Source organism: Anomaloglossus baeobatrachus, chromosome 5 (assembly GCF_048569485.1).
Source record: "Anomaloglossus baeobatrachus isolate aAnoBae1 chromosome 5, aAnoBae1.hap1, whole genome shotgun sequence".
In the NCBI taxonomy this organism is placed as follows: domain Eukaryota; kingdom Metazoa; phylum Chordata; class Amphibia; order Anura; family Aromobatidae; genus Anomaloglossus; species Anomaloglossus baeobatrachus.
This window is the reverse complement of record NC_134357.1, coordinates 198,307,053-198,327,810: the sequence shown is the minus strand read 5'-3', so window position 1 is coordinate 198,327,810 and position 20,758 is coordinate 198,307,053. Positions and strand designations below refer to the sequence as shown.

Below are 20,758 nucleotides of genomic sequence, written 5' to 3'. Positions count from 1 at the left end.
ACAATCCCTCCTTCAAGGGGGAGGGGCGTTCGGCGTCATAGCGACGTCACTGCGGTTTCACTAAGCGGCCGGCCAATATAAGTGGAGGGGCGGAGATGAGCAGGACATAACATCCCGCCCACCTCCTTCATTCCGCATTGACGGTGGACGCAGGTAAGGAGATGTTCGTTGCTCCTGCGGTGTCACACATAGCAATGTATGATGCCGCAGGAACAACGAACAACATCGTACCAGTGGCAGCAGAGATATTAAGGAAATGAACGACGTGTCAACGATCACCGTTTTGGAACGATTTTGCGATCGTTGATCATCGTTCATTAGTGTTACGCGCTGCGATGTCGCTACCGGCGCCGGATGTGCGTCACTAACGAGGTGACCCCGACGATATATCGGTAGTGATGTTGCAGCGTGTAAAGTACCCCTAACTCTATCAACAAATCACTCAGTTCTCTAAGTTTTTGATAACCTTTAGGCCCTATCTTAGGGAAACCATCAATTCTTTGGTATAAAGCATTTTCTATGGCTTCTATGGGCCCTTAGCATTAATCAAGTCTTTCCCACACCTTACCTATGGCTGGATTCTTTGTCTCTTACTCGTTTGGCATGCTCAACAGATTCACTTCTGAGCCACTTTATAAGGAGATCTAACTCCTCACTAGGAGAAAGACCCAAGTCTTTGATGGCATTCCGGAAGGAGGCTCGCCATGACCTGTAGTTCTCAGCACGGTCGGTGAACTTTACAAGTCCTTTAGTAACCAATTCTCGGCGAGCAAAGAACTTTGCAAAGTCCATGGTGGCTTGGTCGATATGGGTATGAACCGGTGTGTTATACTCATGTGTAATGTGTGGTGTATCACCATACCTTTTAGGAGCTTCAGTCTCAGAGTTTACTGCATAATATCGTTATGAAGCGAAGGGTGTCCCTCTAATTCAGAATAGAGGTGGTACCTTCTGTTCTGTCAAACTGTAGTTGTGGTCGATGTCAATCTGTTGCATACTTTCTTGTCTATAGTACTGCAGTTCGGGATGGGGTCTCTGGTAGTCGGTATAGGCTGACTGGTGTCATGGATCAGGGTTGTCATCCGTTCCGGGATGCTGGTGGACATACTCTGAGACGTGGTGGACCAGATGTAGAGCAACAGCGTCCAACCCAAGTACGTTGCTGCATTCCTCGGTTTCAGGATACTCCACGTCCTCCAGGAACTCTGCTTTGGCTATTGCTGCTGCTGCCTCCTTTTCTGCAATAAGTTTTTCCAGAGAGGCCTGCAGGCATGCTTTCTCAGCTGCTTGTTCTCCTAACAAGTGTGTTCTTTCTGCTTGCAGGGGTATACTTTCTGAACCTCGGTCTGCTTCTCTTAGCTTTAGTTGCATCACTTGTGCAGCGAAGGAGGATTTTACTTTTGTGGCCTCAGCTTCTACACTAGCGAGAGCAGCGAACTCTTTCTTTGAAGACTTGATAGAGCAGCTTGCTCGGGACCTTGTCCTGACTGAGGATGCCTGGGACGCAGACTTTGTGCGCTTAGCTGCGAATTGCTGAGAACTTGCCCCGGAAAACGGAGTCCCTGTGTGAACTGGTTCCTGCATAGCAGGAAAGGTGTTGTGCTTGCTGGGGAGCGCTGCGCTCTTGTTCCCTGTGGCTATATGGCGGCTGCTGAGGTACCCATATGCAGTGCAGTATGGGTGATAGCGGTCCCATGTAGTCTCTTCAACTACCGCCTGCAGTCGTGTCCGTTTTTACTGTTCTGCCTTCTTTCACGTAACGCTGTGAGTCTCTGGCATACAGCTAAACCCTCGTTCAAATTTCTAATAAACAGACTGTATGAGTTCAGTAGTCTTGATTTATTAGATGGTAACATGAACTTCATTGCAGGATATACGGAGTATACGGTACTTACAGAATATCCAAGATACAAGGTGTATACGGGTATAAACTATAACAAGAAAATGTACAGTCAGTACATAGTTAAATAAGGTGATAACATAGCATAACATTAACATAAGATGCAGTTGTATTGGGAATCTAGGGCAAAGGTCACCTGCATCTATATAAGTAGAGCAAGGACGACACTAAGGTGTAGAATTACAACGTATAACGCATTGAATACAGTCTTCTATCTAAGATTCTAACACAATAACACATGTGATTTGCCTCTGACTCACCGGATTACACAAGGCAGGGATGAATGTAGAAATAAGAGAACAATGCAACTGGTCTTCTCCTAACGATCCCAAGAAAAAAAATGGCTGCAAGCCTCTCCTCAGAGTACAAAGGGGGCGTTTCTTTACCCAGAATACACTTAGCTTAAAGAGAAACTCAAGAATACATAGGGTAACAACGACCTCTAGGGCTGGTAACAGAAATTGCAATGAATGAGATTATCAGGTTGCCATACATGGCAGAACAATTATGTTTTTTTGGGTTGCCGCAACATTGTAATAAAATACAATAAAAGGCAATGAAAACTTATCTACCCTAAAATGATATCAGTAAAAATATCATCTTAGGGTGCAAATAATAATCCCTCACAGAGCCCCAGATCTCAAAAATCAAAACGGTACAGGCATCGCAAAATGAGAAATTCAGGTTGTTTTTTTTTTTTACAAATTTCTAAATTTTTTTTACCACATAAAAAAAAACTATGCATGTTTGGTATCTGCGTACTCATGCTGACCTGGGGAATCATGTTGCTCGGTCAGTTTCATGATATAGTGATAACGGTAAATAAAAAAAAAAATAAAAAAACTATAATAGAATTGCACTTTTTTTTCCAATTTAACCACACTTGGAATTTTTTCCCCATTTTCCAGTAAAATTTGTGGCAGAATTAATGGAGTCATACAAAAGCACAACTTGTTGCGCCAAAAAAAGAAGCCCTCATATGGCAATACTGATGAAAAAATAAAAATGTTATGGGTCTTGGAAGAATGGGAGAAAAACACAAAAACTAAAAATCGCCAAGAGGTGAAGGGACCACTCCAGCAGTGAAATAAAAAAATGCTGGAGTGGTAATTAACATAATTAAAAGAAATGGTTGAGCTGACATCTATTATACTTAAGAGGAGATTTAACAGAAGTGTTAAATTAATTTCAGAAATGCCACTGCAGAAAAATAGCACTTGATCTATTTAGCAAACAGGAAGGACATCAGGATGCAGCATACATAAACATTTGCTAAATTTAATATAGTGAAGTACTTGGTAATTCACTTCCATCAATAATTCATCCTGAGGACTCTTCTCTGTCTCTCTCCTTCAGTACAAATCTTAGAAGGGGACACAGTCCTAGATCAGCTCTGTGTGTCTTTTAGTCTATGGGTATGTGCACACTATCAGGACACACTGCATCCTGGACGCAGCGTGTCCTCTCCTGCAGGGCTGTGAGTGCTGTATGTAGGAGACTACAGATGGCCATGCCCGCGATTAAGGACTGGGGTTCTGCAGACTTTAGCTCTATTCTCCCTGAGTTAAACACTGGCATCTCTCCAGCTTAAATTGACATGCTATGGCTTGGAAAGCCACACCGCAGGTCAGTTTATGCTGTGGAGAAAAGAAGCACAATGAGCATGGCATTTCATTAAATCCCATCCACTGTGCTTCTACTGTACAATGCAGCGTTTTAGACACAGTGAAAATATGCTGCGTCCAAAACGCTGCAAACCCTAATCGTGTGCACTCACCCTTAGAATCAGTGATAGCCTCTGAGATTGGACTAATCATACAGTGATGGCATATTTTTATCTATATGCCATCACTCTACAAAATAGGATAAACCATTTAAAGCTCAGTCAAGGGAAATGAATAACATTGATTATGTCAAGGGATGGGAAATATAATGTAGCAATTGAACAGTCCATTTTTTGAAGCTGATGTGTTGAACAGCAGGAAAAATGGGCATCCCTGAGGATCTGATTGACTTTGACCACCGCCATAATGTGATGGCTTGATAACTTTGTCAGATCTTGTTGGGTGATTTTCTATACAGCGGTTCATTGTCCAGGTCAGTGCTCTTTGGTTGTGGACAGGAGCTACGGAAATGTTGTGACTTTCCTGGCTCCTCGGTGCGCCGTGTGATTTACTGGCTTGGTATGACATCCTATGTGACATCATCTGTTATATGTACTCTATGAGGCGCACAGGTGACAGTGCACAAGCACAGCAAATCATAAAACAAACCCAGGCTTGCTAAAGGTAAGGAAATTCGCACAGGGCCAGTCCACAACCAAAGAGCTGAGTGAGTGAGAGTGCCACATGTTAACTAGTTATCGTGAACCGATTTGCATATCCTATTCCGCCAGCCATGACATTTTGTGGCCGCTGTATGGGAGAAGGATTACCACCTTTTACTTGCTGATGTCTGCGGCTTTTCTGTTGATTAGCTGTCTCAGTGTGATGTACATGTGATGTCATGACAAGCCAGCTAAGCTTAGAGAGGGTATTCTGTCTTCCGTCAAGTGGTGGGATCACTATTATGGCCAATGGAACGGGAGGTATGAATAAATGCTCAACAACTCTTTACGCTGCGTATTGTACTGCAGCGTAAATGCATGCGTCCTGCGTCCCCTGCACAATCTATGTAGATTGTGCATGACTCGTGTGCACGTTGCATTTATGAATGCATCGATTTGGGTGCTAAAATTTTGACCCAAATCCGGGCGTTCATAAAAACAGCATGTCAATTATTCCGTGCGCTATGGATGCAGCTCCCACTCTGTCTATGGTGGAGGCAGCAGCCATAGCGCATGAAATCGGCTTTTTTCTACAAAAAAAGGCATCCATTATGCAGTGTTTCTGCAGCGATTTGAAGCGCTGTCAAGCTGCTGTCAAGTCGCTGCAGAATATTCAGCAGATATGTGCGCATGATCCCTAAGGGAGGGTTAAGGGGGTACTGTCACAAACCACCGGGGGGGTCACTCAGAAATCCCCCGCGCTGGCTACCAGTACGTCACAATCGGGGGGTAACAAGTGGGGGTCACCCCTCCTTTATACCTCCCGACCGACAGACAGAGCACGTGACGCGCTCTCTAGCGCCCCTCTTATAGTCAGGCCAATTATGGAATTGCCCGACCATAAGCAAGGAGGCCGCTATACTACTTATGCCGATTATTGAAGGGTCCCCGGTGAGAGTAAGGTATATATTCCCCCGACCTCCGCGGGCGGAATATATAAAATCTCCCCGAATCTCACTGGCCTCCCCACAATAATCCTTGGCACAATTCGCTGCCACCAACCGATTTACGGTAACTATTAGCCGAACACACAGACGTGGGATTCAAGATCGAGATAACAGAACAGCCCAAGATTAATTATATAATTTAATCAGCCTAAAGCACACTAGAAACTACAATATATACAATAGGGAATCTACAGAATATACATATGTCAGAGTACAGTTACAATCAAAGCATGGGTTACAAACAGGCATACACAGTTCCAGCAGTTACCTTGTTGCGTCTGGCCACAGGGGGGCGCTGTACCCAGGTTTCTAGGATCCTTCCCACAGATGTTTCCTACACGTGCCCCCAGCGAAAAGAACACTGGAAAATGGCCGAAGTAGGGTTATCAACCTGGGCCAATCCAGGTCCCCTCCTACCTTAGTGACCTCAGAGGGAGCACTGCTCCACCCCTGGCTTGAGTTATGGACAATCCACAACATGGAATATGGGCCATAACTTTGCCTGGGAGCGTCGTAGGCGGACGCCAATGCTCTCATTGTGACAGTTATGAATTTAGCTACAGAACGAGGGGACTCATGACCTGTCTGCCAGTTCCCCATTGGCTGATATCACGCCTGGGGCATTTCCCAATGTCCTGCTCCCATAAAAAGGGTGTGCCGGCATCGTCCGCATGCGGAGACACCATTTTTATGGTTGCCATATTTATCGTAAATATGGCTTGCGAGATATGAACCATTTTTTACTGGAGTCGTTCTGTCTGCTAGTTCCATAGCCTTGCTAATGAGATACAACTCTTGTTACAGGGTGACGGCAGGGAGTCATCCTGTGTCCATTGTTCCCACACCACCTCATCTCCATATCACAGGAGATGGCCATGGGATTTGTTGCTAAACCAGTTGTGTGAAGGAAAGGGGGGGTGACACCAGGAGAGGGCTTCCTGACATACTTGAATATCATGATTTATCGTCATATCTCCGGATTTACCTCACACCTCCCCCCTTTTGAGGGCGCTAGGGGGCAGCACACTCCGGTGTTCCCCCGTGCGCCCGTCCGCGACCTCTCCTTGTCGGGACAGCCCGTCTGCGTTACCGTGGTCACGGCCCCTTTTGTGGCGAATGGTGAAGTTGTATTGCTAGAGCGCAAGGCTCCATCGCAACAATCGCCCATTCGTCCCAGAGACGGTGTGCAACCAGCTGAGGGGATTGTGGTCCGTCTCCACGATGAAGTGGCGCCCGTATAGATAGGGTTGCAGACGCTGCAGGGCCCACACTATGGCCAGGCACTCCTTCTCCATTGTGGAATAGGCCACTTCCCTCGGTAACAGCTTCCGGCTCAGGTACAAGACTGGGTGCTCTTGGCTCGCAGAGTCCACCTGGCTGAGCACCGCACCGAGGCCGAAGTCACTGGCGTCGGTCTGTACTACAAACGGCCGCGTGAAGTCGGCTGCCTGTAGCACGGGCGGGCTGGACAGGGCGTCCTTTAGGGCCCGGAAGGCTGTCTCGCAGTCCATTGTCCAATCGACTGCAGAGGGCAGCTTCTTCTTGGTGAGGTCCGTCAAGGGCTTTGCCAGGCTACTATAGCATGGAACAAACCTCCTATAGTACCCAGCGGTCCCCAAGAAGGACATCACCTGCTTCTTGGTCCTGGGGGTGGGCCAGGATGCGATGGCCTCCACTTTCTCAGGCTCGGGCTTCAGTGTTCTCCCGCCTACCCGGTGACCGAGGTACTGGACCTCGCTCATGGCCAGCTGACACTTTCCCGGCTTGATGGTCAAACCTGCCCGGTGGATCCGCCTGAGCACCTGTGCTAGATGCTCTAGGTGGTCCTCCCAGGTGGGACTGAAGACGGCAATGTCATCTAGGTACGCGGCCGCGTACCCTTCAAGTCCCTTGAGCAGGGTGTTGACCATCCGCTGGAAAGTGGCAGGGGCATTCCTCATCCCGAATGGCATCACCGTGGACTCGTACAGTCCAAATGGGGTAATAAAGGCAGAGCGTTCCCTGGCCTTGCGAGTCAGGGGGATCTGCCAATATCCCCGGCTCAGATCCATGATGGTCAGGTACTGAGCCCCGGCCAACTGATCGAGCAGGTCATCGATGCGTGGCATTGGGTACGCATCGGCGACCGTGACAGCATTGAGCCCCCTGTAGTCCACGCAGAACCGAGTGGTTCGGTCCTTCTTAGGGACGAGGACTACAGGCGAGGCCCAAGCGCTGTTGGATGCCTGGATCACCCCCAGCTTCAGCATCTCGTCAATCTCCTGGCGCATGTGTTGCTGCACCTCCAGGGAGACCCGATATGCTGAACGCCGGATCGGGGGATGATCCCCAGTGTCCACGTGATGGACAGCCAAGTCAGTCCTTCCGGGCTGGTTGGTAAACAACCCCCGGAAGGGGTGTAGGGTGGCCCACAGCTGGGACCGTTGGTCCTCCAAGAGCTGGTGGCCAACCTCCACATCCTCAATGGATCCGCCTGCCCTAACCTGGGCTAGCATATCCAAGAGGGTTTCCGCTTCTCCCTCCTCGGGCAGGTTGCACACGGGGAGCGCACATGCCTCCCGCTCATGATGTGCCTTCATCATGTTCACATGGAAGGGCTTCCGCCTTCCACGGGCAGGGTCCAGGGTGACCAGGTACGTTACAGGGTTGAGCTGCTGGTACACGAGGTATGGGCCTTCCCAGGCTGCCTGAAGCTTGTCCTGTGGTACGGGGACCAGTACCCACACCTTTTGACCCACTTGGTAGGTCCTCTCACAAGCGTTCTGGTCGTACCAACGCTTCTGATCGGCCTGGGCTTGAGCCATATTGTCGTGTACCAGTTGCGTCAAGGCCTGCATTTTGTCCCGGAAGCGCATGACATACTCGATAACCGACACTCCAGGGGTGGCCAAATCCCCTTCCCAAGCCTCTTTCACCAGAGCCAGGGGGCCCCGCACACGTCGCCCGTACAGGAGCTCAAACGGTGAGAATCCTGTTGAGGCCTGTGGAACCTCCCGGTAAGCAAATAACAGGTGTGGGAGATACCGCTCCCAGTCACGCCCATGGGAGTCGACCAACATCTTAAGCATCTGCTTTAAGGTGCCATTGAACCGCTCGCACAGGCCATTAGTCTGTGGATGGTACGGGCTGGCCACCAGATGTCGCACCTGGACTTGCTTACAGAGGGCCTCCATCAGCTGGGACATGAATTGGGTCCCCCGGTCAGTGAGCATTTCCTGGGGAAAACCCACTCGGGAGAAAATCTCCAGCAATGCGGTGGCCACCTTGTCAGCCCGAATGGACGACAAGGCCACTGCTTCTGGGTACCGGGTGGCATAGTCCACTACCGTCAGTATGAAGCGTTTCCCGGAGCTGCTGGGGATGGCCAGCGGGCCGACCAGATCCACAGCCACCCTCCTGAAAGGCTCATCGATGATTGGCAGAGATACCAGTGGGGCTTTGGGGCGTGGCCCCGCCTTCCCCACTCTCTGACAGGTTTCACACGAACGGCAGTAGGCAGCCACATCGGCCCCCATTTTTGGCCAGTAGAAATGCTGGTTTAACCTGGCCTTGGTCTTAGCGATCCCTAGGTGTCCGGCCATCGGAATCTCATGTGCGATCCGCAACAACTCCGTCCGGAACGGATAGGGTACCACCAACTGTCGGTCCCTGGGCCACGCCTCCGGTGAACCCTGCTGGACCGTGGCCCGGTACAGCCGTCCTTGGTCCCAGACCACTCGCTCCGGGTCCGAGTCCGAGGGAGGCTGTGCCGCCTGCTCCTTAAGAGCTTTCAGGCTGTCGTCAGCTTCTAACGCTGCCTGAAACCCCTGACTAGATGTGGCCAGAATCGACGAGACTGTCACATCTTCAGTCAGTACCCCGTGACCTGTGTCCTGGCCTCCACCTGACTCGGCTGCCACTTGGTCAGAAGGGGAAGAGCTATCGGACCTCCGGGAGGCCCCTTGGCTTCCAGCACTCCCACTGCGGGTGACAGCGGCCACAGCCGCTGCGACCGTGGGTCGTGCCTGCTCCTCCTCCGTTCCTGACCAAGTCGCCGGTTCAGGCAGACCTACCTGGCTTCCTGACACCCCGGTTGTGGGGGAACCATGCACCGAGATCTTACCTGGGAGCACTTCCGCTCCTGGACCGGCCCCAATCTCACCTGCCTGTTCCCCTCCTGCAGCAACAGAACCCCGCTGTGAAATCTCTGGGGACCCCACATTTGCTGTGGTAGCCCCCACCCCACACACTGGTCCTCCCCCTGCAGCACCCTGCTCTCTGCTTATCCCTGCAGAGGGCAACAGATCCCAGCTCACAGGCTGGTTACTTGTAGAGGCATTGTCACACCTTTCTCTGACCCCCTCCCCTCCTGTCACAGCTGCAGCTGCGTGTGTGTCTATGGTGTCTGTGCAAGCAGAAATATCAGAGTTCACTCCCTCCTCCCTTACATCATTCATAGATAACACATTAACATTGTCAGGAGTCATGTCAGTACTGGCTGAAGGTTCAGCCCTTGGGGGGGGCCCAAACTGGGAGGTTATCTGCCCCAAATCTGTCCCAAGTAGCACGTTTGCAGGGATCCGATCAGTTACCCCCACCTCCCTCACCCCCCGCCCTGCGCCCCAGTCCACATAAATGTCAGCAACAGGCAGCGCCGGGTCAGTGCCTCCAATCCCGGAGACAGCGAGGGTTTTTCCAGGGATCAAGTCTTGGGGGGACACCATCTCAGGCCGCACCAGAGTCACCTCCGAGGCGCTGTCTCGCAGTCTTATGGTCACAGACCGGCCGACGGTGACAGGTTGGAAGCTGTCCAGGGACCTACCACCACCCCCACCCACACAATACACCTTGGGCGGCCCTTGGGACGGGGACGGAGCCGGGGCCTTGGGACGCTGAGGGCACATGGCCTTGAAGTGTCCAGGTAGGTTGCACTGGTGGCACCGTCTTGGTTCCGCCACGGGCCTGGAGAGGGGAGTTGAGGGGGACACCCCCTGCAGTCTAGGGGCAGGTGGGGCAGTCGCAGAATTCATCTTACCCCCTCTCCAGGTGCTGCTGGTGGCCGCTCTCCTGGCCTCAGGGGCCCGGTTGTTGGTGTAGTCATCGGCAAGGGCAGCTGTAGCCGTGGACCCCTTTGGCTTCTGGTCTCGGATGAACTGGCGGAGATCCTCAGGGCAGTTCCACAAGAGTTGCTCCGTGATGAACAAGTCCAGGATCTCCGGTCCGGTGGAAAGCTGCAGGCCTTGGGTCCAGTGGTCGGCAGCTCGGGCAAGTGCCCGCCGGTGGTCAGCCCAGGAGTCCTTTGGTCCCTTCTGTAGGCTCCGGAACTTCTTGCGGTAGGACTCTGGAGTGAGGTTGTACTGTTGGATCAGGGCCCGCTTGATGGTGTCGTAGCCCTGATCTGCCTCAGCAGGCAAGTCCCCAAGGATATCCAGGGCCTTGCCCCTTAAACGGGGGGTCAGGTATTTGGCCCACTGGTCCTTGTCCAGATGGTGCTGCAAGCAAGTCCGTTCAAAAGCAGTCAAGAAAGAGTCCAAGTCTCCATCCTTCTCCAGCACTGGGAAGTCCTCAACACGGACCTTTGGAAGTTTGGTGTCTCGAAGGTCACATGTGGCTGATGAGGGCCGGAGCTGAGCTAGCTGCAGCTGGTAGTCACGGTCTGCCTGTCGCTCTCGCTCTTCACGCGCTGCCTGCCGCTCTCGCTCCGCAGCCTCACGCTCTGCGTGCCGCTCCGCAGCCTCAGCGTCACGCGCTGCCTGCCGCTCTGCCCTGCGCTCTGCCAGGAGTTCCTTGTAGCCCTTCTGGTCTCCAGCCTGGAGAAGGGCCATAGCCATTTGAAGAAGGCTATCCGAGCCTCCCAGGCTCGGTGGAATGGCACGTGGTGATCTGCGGCACGCTGCAGAGCTAGGCGATTCACTGTCCCTTTCAGAGCGGAGGGCTGGCATCTGGCTCGTTGAGGAACCTTGGGTGAGCTCCTCCTCATCTTGTCCAGCAGTGCCAGGTTGCGCAATGTCCTCGGCAGAACGGTTTTCTGGCGTCGAGCTCCTGGAGGACTCGTGGGCAACCTCCTCATTGCTGTCCACAGCACCGTCCTCCCTCTCTTCGGCTCCTGCCTTAGCATTGGCCAGTTGCATAGCTCTGCTCCTGGTGCCATCAGCCATTCTTGCAGACTTTTGGTCACTGACACAGAACTGACACCTGATGCCTCCACACACCTTACAGTATCTGCACTCTGACACTCTAGTGTTGAGCTAGTCTGAAGACCCCAGCAGCCACAGCTGCTGCAGGCAGTCTTTAGTGTCTGGGAGTATGGGTCTCACACTCACACACACTATTATCTCGATCCCACCGCTATGCCACCAATATGTCACAAACCACCGGGGGGGTCACTCAGAAATCCCCCGCGCTGGCTACCAGTACGTCACAATCGGGGGATAACAAGTGGGGGTCACCCCTCCTTTATACCTCCCGACCGACAGACAGAGCACGTGACGCGCTCTCTAGCGCCCCTCTTATAGTCAGGCCAATTATGGAATTGCCCGACCATAAGCAAGGAGGCCGCTATACTACTTATGCCGATTATTGAAGGGTCCCCGGTGAGAGTAAGGTATATATTCCCCCGACCTCCGCGGGCGGAATATATAAAATCTCCCCGAATCTCACTGGCCTCCCCACAATAATCCTTGGCACAATTCGCTGCCACCAACCGATTTACGGTAACTATTAGCCGAACACACAGACGTGGGATTCAAGATCGAGATAACAGAACAGCCCAAGATTAATTATATAATTTAATCAGCCTAAAGCACACTAGAAACTACAATATATACAATAGGGAATCTACAGAATATACATATGTCAGAGTACAGTTACAATCAAAGCATGGGTTACAAACAGGCATACACAGTTCCAGCAGTTACCTTGTTGCGTCTGGCCACAGGGGGGCGCTGTACCCAGGTTTCTAGGATCCTTCCCACAGATGTTTCCTACACGTGCCCCCAGCGAAAAGAACACTGGAAAATGGCCGAAGTAGGGTTATCAACCTGGGCCAATCCAGGTCCCCTCCTACCTTAGTGACCTCAGAGGGAGCACTGCTCCACCCCTGGCTTGAGTTATGGACAATCCACAACATGGAATATGGGCCATAACTTTGCCTGGGAGCGTCGTAGGCGGACGCCAATGCTCTCATTGTGACAGTTATGAATTTAGCTACAGAACGAGGGGACTCATGACCTGTCTGCCAGTTCCCCATTGGCTGATATCACGCCTGGGGCATTTCCCAATGTCCTGCTCCCATAAAAAGGGTGTGCCGGCATCGTCCGCATGCGGAGACACCATTTTTATGGTTGCCATATTTATCGGAAATATGGCTTGCGAGATATGAACCATTTTTTACTGGAGTCGTTCTGTCTGCTAGTTCCATAGCCTTGCTAATGAGATACAACTCTTGTTACAGGGTGACGGCAGGGAGTCATCCTGTGTCCATTGTTCCCACACCACCTCATCTCCATATCACAGGAGATGGCCATGGGATTTGTTGCTAAACCAGTTGTGTGAAGGAAAGGGGGGGTGACACCAGGAGAGGGCTTCCTGACATACTTGAATATCATGATTTATCGTCATATCTCCGGATTTACCTCACAGGTACTTTTAAATTTTTATAGATCAGGTTATGGATGTGGCATTACCAAATTTTTTACACAATGTATACATTTTTTGGTATAATGTTTAAATTTGAATTTTTATTTTTTATTTTCAGAATTTTTTTTAAGAATTTTTGCAAATTTTCTAAAAAAGTTGTTTTTTTTTTTTAAAATAAGATAATTTTTATTCAACCTAAATAGTCAGTACAGAGAAAACAATAATATGCATTATATCACTTTTGACTTTTGATGGCACAATATTATTCACAATATTATTATTTTTAACTTTTTAATTTTGTCCCTATATGGGACAGTAACTTTCATGATGAGTTGCCAGTGGTGATTTGTGGGAACAGCTCCGGTGCCAGCACGATTGCCAGGAGGTACTGGGTACGTCCAAGCTCGAGAAGTCCCTAACATACAGGCTGTACCTGGTATGTCCAAGGTCAGGAAAGGGTTAACTTCTTGAAGACATGAATTATAGTCCTGGGAAGGAATCCGCACATGTCGAGATGGCTTATGAACTGAGCTCTCTCCACTAACAGCACACACTGGCTATATTACATAACTGGCATCTGTCTCTGTCAGCTGCATTTACATATAAGACACACAGGTGCCTGCATGCCCCAGCTTCCATCGTCCCCCCAAAACGTGATCACTGGGGATCAATAGGTAATGTACTGAAGAACTCCATTGGTCTCATCTCGATTTGTATATGAAGCTCAGCCACAGGCTGGACGCCATAGGAGTCAGAGATTCTCACTAAATCCTGGAATACCTTGATATTGAAGTGTATAGTGTAAGTGATGAAACAATTGCAGGTGAAAATCCTCTACGGACTAAAGAAATCTAAAAAATAAACAAAGCCTTAAAAAAAATCCCTTTTATCCATGTTGAACACAAAAAAAAGGAAAAAGATAAAAAAAAAAAAATTGGAATTTCCAAGTTAATAAAAGTTCAATTTATTAAAATATGGAATTTACCTGATGGGTAAATAAAGAAGAAAAAAAAAATCAAAACTCCAGAATTGCTATTTTTTGGTCTTCTCACCTTTCTAAAATAATGTAGTAATAATCAATTCAAGCCTCAGATGTATACACTAATGGTAAGGCTACATTCACACTACTGTCCCGTTTTTGCAGTCTTCAAATAATACTTCTGGTTTTCCACAGATGCATCAGTGTGACATTCGTATCCATTCCATTCCGTTCCGTATATGGTCCGTGTGTCATTCATGTGCCTTCCGTTTTTTTGGGGGGTTTTTGCAGACTACATAAAAAGCAAAAGGAGGGTTACATACAGTCAAAAGCTAGAAACATAGATGGAGAGATAAACAGAGTGATAGAGGGATAGATAGCTTGATAGTGGGATAGATCGATAGATAGATAATAGATGAGAAAGACATAATGTCCCACTCCCCTGCATTTTGTAATCTTGTACTTTTTATTGCCTTTCATGTGGCACTAAAGGGTATTTAGCCTTATACTTAGCCAAAAAATAAATAATTAAAAAAAACGACATGGGGTCCCCCCTATTTCTTGTAGCAAGTAAGGGTAAAGCAGATGGCAGCAGCCTGCAGACTACATTTTCTGTTAGTACAATAAACCTCATTTCAATCCAGAAATATTACTCAGTCCATCAGTTATTAGATATATGAAACTGAAATAGCTGTTGCAAAAACCCAAATTGTTATAACGAAAAAAGGTTAACATTAATAGGGGTGCTCAAACATTTTCATATGACTGTATATAGTTTTACTTTTATTTAAGGGGTTAAAAAAAATAAAAAATCGGAAGTTTATCCTAAAAAGTGGTGCACGTTTTGTGCCATTTTCCGCGACCTGTAGCGTTTTCATTTTTTGGGATCTGGGGCTCATTGATGGCTAATGTTTTGCGTCTCGAGCTGACGTTTTTAGTGGCATCATTTTTGTGCAGATGCTACGTTTGGATCGCCTGTTATTGCATTTTGCACAAAATTTGCTGCAACCAGAAAACGTAATTTTGGCATTTGGAATTTTTTTGCCACTATGCCATTTACCAATTAGATTAATTGATTTTATATTTTGATCAGGCATTTCTGAACATAGCAATACCAAATGTGTATATTTTTTAACTTATTAATTTTCAATGGAGCTAAAGGGTGATTTGAACCTTTTTATTTTACTAGTATCCCTAGGGGACTATAAGGATCAGCAGTCTGATTGCTCTTCCATATCCGCTGATCACAGCTATACAGCCGAGAAGTGAGTCATGTTAATCATGTGAGCTAGAGGAGTCATCAGATGACCATGTGCTACCATGACAACAGTCGGATCCACATGATCATGTCACGTAACTTCCGGTGTTGGGCGGTGAGTAAACTTTAACCGCGGTTATAAGACATTGTCACATCTTGACAGTGCCATTTAAAGGGTTAACAGGTACGGGCAGATCGCGGATCTGCTCGTGCCTGCTAGGCATACATGAATGGCCTTTTCTTAACAATCCTATCAAAGCTGCGGTAATCCCGGTTGCTTGTGCACCTTTTTCTACTACACTTTTTCCTTCCACTGAACTTTCCATTAATATGCTTGGATACAGCACTCTGTGAATAGCCAGCTTCTTTAGCAATGACCTTTTGAGGCTTACCCTTTTTGTGGAGTGTGTCAATGACTGACTTCTGGACATCTGTCAGGTCAGCAGTCTTCCCCCATGATTGTGTAGCCTACTGAAACAGACTAAGGAACCATTTTAAACACTTAGGAAGCCTTTGCAGGTGTTTTGTGGTAATTATTCTAATTTTCTGAGATAATGACTTTTGGGTTTTTATTGACTGCCACAACCATCAACATTAACAGAAATAAACACTTGAAATAGATTGCTCTGTTTGTAACGACTCTATATAATATATGTGTTTCCCTTTTGTATTGAATTGCTGAAATAAATTAACTTTTTATGATATTCTACTGTATTTTATTGTGATGCACTTGTATTTGCTCCTGCAACTTTTCAAAGTAAAACATACCTGGCTGCAATAACCAAGCCTGTGCCTGATTCATGCTGTCCGTAGTTCAGAGTCTACTTTCAGGTCAAGCAATGATCCTGAACAAACTTTTATATGAACATTCATTCTGTTGATTAAAGAGGTTTTCCGTGCTCTAGACAAATTTAGATAGCTGAATCAATGATCTAATGAGAAAAGTGGGTGACCATCGAGTCAGCTTGTGACTCCTGCAATGCTAATCACATACTTATCTTCACATGACCAACCACTCATGCTAGGAGTACATAGATACATAGAGTGAAAGCAGAAAACTGTCTAGAGCCTGGAAAACCCCTTTAAATGGGCCCAGATTTATAACCAAGTAGACTGATCTTCAATTTGGCAGATATTCTATTAGATTTGAGCCAACTCTCATCTCCCTCGTCTGTAATAATTGTTACAAAATAAACATTTCTATTCCGTATATTTTAGATTTCTTTGAAATTATGGATGAGCTAACCCAAACACAGACTTTTAAATGTACGTCTGGTTCTTGTTCGGGTTTTTGATTCAAATAAAGCTTTTTGAAAGGCTGTGGGCTGTGGCCAGCTCAGCACTATAAAAATAATAATCACTTATGTGGGCTTCCGCCCTATTTTTGATAACTAGCGCAGGTAAATCACCACTTCTGGGGTGGCTGCAGGCTAGTATTTTTAAGCTGGGACGGGCCAATAGCCATGGCTCTTTTTACTTTCATAATACCAACTCCCCAGGTTACTACAATCTTTTACAGCCATTTGTCAGCACAGAAATTCATGTCCCAATTGATTTGTATGGGGTTCGTTGTACGGGGTCAAGTTCGGTTCCGGTACGTGCGTACCTGGTAAATCCGAATATCAATGGACCACTCATCTCTATTTGAGATATCTTTCAGATGCTGTTTGTAGGATACAGTGATTGAGGCTGTCCAATTTTTATTCAGATAAAATCAGTCTGGTACCTGGCATAGATCAAACAGTTATTTACACATTTCAATTTATCAAATACTGAAATGCCAACATTGGTCTGAAAGAAAGAAATTGTTCCAATATCTGAAAATTTAAATGTACCTTGTAGGGCCTTTTTGGTGGACCGATTTGTCCAAGCATTTCTAAGAACAGTTATTTGTGATCATTGGCCTGCAAAAATACAAGACCTGTCATTCTTTAAACTATATGAAGATAGGCTGGGGACACACAGGCATTAATGCAAGTCAATCGCATGACACTCGGCTCCCGCTCTGCTGGAGAGTAAATAGAGTGTCATGCTACTGTGCTGTGATCCTGCGATCACAGCACAGCATCAAAGGACAGGGTGGGCGCTGCGGAGGAGAGGGAGGGACTAATCTCCCTATCTCCTCCATTATCAGCTGATGCGATTCTTGCACTGCACTTGCATTACAACAGTGTAAAGCGAGTGCAATGCGATGTTTCTCTCTCACCCATAGACATGTATGGGTGCGAATGAAAACTAATAGGTTTCCACCTGCAGCATGCTGCAATTGTTTTCTCGGTCCGATTAGGGCTCAGAAAAAAAATCGCTCATGGGAGTGGGCCAATAGAGTAACATGGGTCTAGGTGGAATGCAATTTTTTTATTGCATTCCACTCGCTCCATTTTTCTCACCGTGTGTGGTCAGCTTAAAGGATCATTCAGTCAAGATTCATGCAACATTGTTATATTGTCAAACAACACCCAATGTACACTGGTCTTGTCATTAGAGGAACATAGTCACGCCATTGATTTGTAAACCAATTTGCACAAATCTACAAATTGAAATTAGAAAAAGTGGTTTAGTTAGTTGTCAGAAATGTGATCTAACATTGCGGTTTAATCTATGTAACTATCATGTGAGGTCCTATGAAACAATGTTCTGTGATTACAGGAAACCAGCAGAATTTAGAATTAATCTTTATGAATGAAAGGTGACAATAATACCCATAATTGGCACAAAATTAAGTCCTTACAGTGGTGTATCAGAGGGGAGCAGGAGGGGCATTTTGCCAGTGCTCAGGTGGCAGGTGGGCTCAGTCAGGCCGCCTGATGCGACAGTCCGAGGTTTCTCCCTTGTGGCTGCATTTTGCCGCCACGCCAAGTGCCAAGTGAGTTGTACATTCTCTGAGCTGGCTGTCAACCTGACAGCTGACACAGAGAAAGTGCAGTGCAATGGCTCCCAGCGATCAAATGTACTCGCGTGTTTCAGGTGTGAGTACAATTGAAGACCTGACTGCTGACACTTCCGGGTCAGGGCAATGTCAGCAGCGTAATGAGGTCAGCTGATCACTGCTGACGTTACTCCTTGGTGCCACGTAGTAGGCAGAAGTTTGGTGTGGTAAGTGCTCCAATGGAGCTAAAGATACCAAAGATTTATTGTAATTAGGAAAAGATATTTGAGTACACAGTATGGGGAGAGAGGGTGGAGGGAACGTAAACTGACACAATATAGGAAGGAAACAGGAGGAAGTAATTTAAGGATACAGAGTAGGGAGCAAGGGGTGCGAATTTGAGGACACAGTATGGGGAGTGAGGGGGGAATTTGAGGACACAGTTTGAGGAGCAGCAGGGAACTGTGAGGACACAGTATAGGAAGCGAGGGGGTGAAAATTTGAGGATAATTTTGGGAGGCAGATAATAAATATGAGGACACAGTATGGAAGCGATGGGGTGGGATGGGTGCAGACACAGTATGAGGAGCAAGTGGGGATGAGTGCCACATCACAGTGGAATGACACTCGCAGCAGAGTGGGAGCCCAATGTCATGCGATGCACTCGCACCGGTGCTCTTCTGGCTCCAGCCTTACAGTTAGACTGAGCTAAGTCTCTTGAAGATTTTTCCAATTTGAAAAAAGAAAAGGTTCACGTTATTTTGTCTGATTTGAAGCTCATTGCTATTTAAGTGAATGAAGGTTCAAAACAACTTCCAATACAAGACACTTTTCATTGATATTGATAAGGGTGGTGTGACTGGGAGGAAAAAACAGATCCCTGCAATTTTTTAAGTCATAACAGCCAGACAACAGCCTTTTCTGCTAATAAAATAACTAATTAAATTCCCTACTGTGTCAGCATGAACAGATTGTTCCTTGGTCCTCCACTGGGCTCTCTCTACCTCGATTCTCCAATAATATACTATATCAACATATGCTGCAGTGGCCATGTCCATGTGTCAATTTTTAATACAGCAATGTAAATAGAGATCATGGGAGAAACACTTGATCATTACCACTGGAGTGATGGGATTTAAAGGAAACCAGTCATAAAAAATACTATTAATCTGTAATAATGCTCATTTGCGAGTAAAAACATATGTGGCAGTTCATCTGGATGTTCGGATGCAGAGAGAGAATGAAGTTATATTCCCTCTGCAGCCTCTCTCCATTCCAGTAATGTGTCAGAGCGGTTGGCTCTCTCTATGAACTGAGAGCGCTGTAATTGTGCCCACTGATCCTTGATTGGCATCTTACTTAGCACTCACACTGCAGAGCAGGTTGTCAGTCACAGATCAGTGGGTGTGGTTACAGTGCTTTCACTGTCTGATCGCAGCCCCAGGCTCCGCCCACTTGTCTGTATCGGAGGCAGCTCCCACTAGAATGTTTGTTTTCTAAACCTGGAAAACCTTTATAGGTGAGGACTGACTATCATCATGAACGGTAGTTACTCCGCCTGGTTGTCCAACTTATAAAACTGTAGCTGTGCTTTGTAAGATTGTACCGGATATGTATAAAGGAGGAGGGGTATATAGGTGTCACAGGAAATATTATTACACTCATACACATGGGAGGATACGATGACACTATTTTTACACACATACAATCTCCTTTTATTATTTTACTTCTATTGTCATTGTCACTCTTCTAGCGGAGAATAAACTGAATTGTAGGTGTTAATCTAGGATTTATAGGTTAAAACCTAAAATCAGAAGCACCAGCGCAGAGCATAATAACCCCGCTTCACAGATAAATATATTCTTGTTCCACTTACGGCTTGCAAGAGTCCCTTGCTCCTGTTACACTGAGTAATCTGTGATTTAAATCAGTTTTACGTGCATGTTTTTTTTCTTTTCCCTAAATTGGGTGTTATAAATCTAGAGTAGTTGCTGGATATAGCACACGGGAGGATTTCTTATACATTTTAATGTTGCATAAGTAAGAAATAACCGTGCTTCAGCAATAAAATTGCAAATGTAAGCGAAAATAAAGATTTTGCATGCCTCTCCCCCCCACGAAAAAATGTAACTAGGTTACATTTGTTTTGTAAACTCTGATCGTAATTTATTCCTTTATTGAGTCTGCCTCTTACAAGTAGCTATTTCCCACTACAATTTCAAGAAATTAGGAAAAAAGCAGAAAGTAAAACAAGTAGCAATTTATCTGTATAATCCTGGTAATCATGCTACACACTGTGTATATCCTACAGGCCAGGAATAACAAGGGCCACATACACTGATGATCGCAGTGACTGTACACAGCGGTCCGAAGCTTGGCCATTTCACTATACTAATGAAATGGTGGAGTTACTTCTATCTTCTAGTTTCCCCAGCACTATTATAATGATTAGTATTAGAGAGGCTGTTAGGTAAAGATTGCCATACACATGCGATATGTTCAGTCTTAGCTATATCCGTCCACCTAACCACAAACATATTACCTATTCGGTCAAACACGTTTATTTCTATAAAGATAGAGGTGGAAAAATGTTCCTGTAGAAACAAATGATTAGGCATGTTGCAATCCAATATGCCCAGTCCTTTTTTCACTCAGGTGAATATGCCACATAATGGGAACCATAGAATTTATACTGTAGAATTGAAAATATGAATGAAAAGTCATTTACAGCTGACGGAGACTGTGACTGCTGGGAGGCTGTGTAATTCTTTTTCACCTTTTGTATCGTCTTGACTCGCAGTTTGACCACTTGTCCAGATGTAACTTTCACTACTAGTGTTTTCTCCTGTTAAGAACTTATTT

General features: G+C 46.8%; 1 protein-coding gene across 1 annotated transcript in view; it reads left to right on the top strand.

Moving 5' to 3' along the window:
- Nucleotides 1-20,758, top strand: part of LRMDA (leucine rich melanocyte differentiation associated) — a 1,835,625-nt gene that overhangs the window by 561,330 nt on the left and 1,253,537 nt on the right. The gene's annotated exons all lie outside the window — the stretch shown is intronic.